This window comes from Seriola lalandi, unplaced genomic scaffold (genome assembly GCF_002814215.2).
Source record: "Seriola lalandi dorsalis isolate HSWRI2012SDOR001 ecotype SW California unplaced genomic scaffold, Sedor1 jcf7180002054984, whole genome shotgun sequence".
NCBI classification, from domain to species: domain Eukaryota; kingdom Metazoa; phylum Chordata; class Actinopteri; order Carangiformes; family Carangidae; genus Seriola; species Seriola lalandi.
In genome coordinates this window covers 100,940-101,339 of record NW_019525533.1, presented here as the reverse complement: position 1 = coordinate 101,339, position 400 = coordinate 100,940, and the positions used below count along the sequence as shown (strand labels likewise).

The 400-nt window shown below is 38.5% G+C and overlaps 2 protein-coding genes across 2 annotated transcripts in view; both read left to right on the top strand.

Moving 5' to 3' along the window:
• The window catches only part of LOC111647312 (uncharacterized), a 72,467-nt gene that overhangs the window by 63,809 nt on the left and 8,258 nt on the right, over positions 1 to 400 (top strand). The window lies entirely within an intron of this gene.
• Positions 1 to 400, top strand: part of LOC147817229 (protein NLRC3-like) — a gene marked incomplete at its 3' end in the record, with an annotated part of 6,401 nt that overhangs the window by 5,625 nt on the left and 376 nt on the right. The gene's annotated exons all lie outside the window — the stretch shown is intronic.

The window sequence follows — 400 nt, the reverse complement described above, 5'->3', positions numbered from 1 at the left end:
TGGATGAGTTGGACCTGGAGAAGTTCAACACATCAGAGGAGGGACGACGGAGACTGATCCCAGCTGTGAGGAATTGCAGGAAGGCTCGGTGAGTCCACATGTGATGATCATGAATCATTATGGAGATTAGTTGTGAAGTTTTTCAGATAAAAACTATAAAATTCTTCTTCTTAAAATAGAGTTTCACTGTGTCCGTTGTATTTTGTCACAGATGTTCTTGAGCTGTTTCAAATGCTGAATATAGATTTTTCAGTCGTGTTTATAGTTGTCAAGTTAATGAACAGTTATTCTGTTTATGTCTAATGATTGATTCATCTTCCTCTGGGTGATGGAGACGAAGGAAAACCTGATCAAACAAGTGAAGAACTGGTCGAGGTTTTATCACAGCAGCTTTTTATCT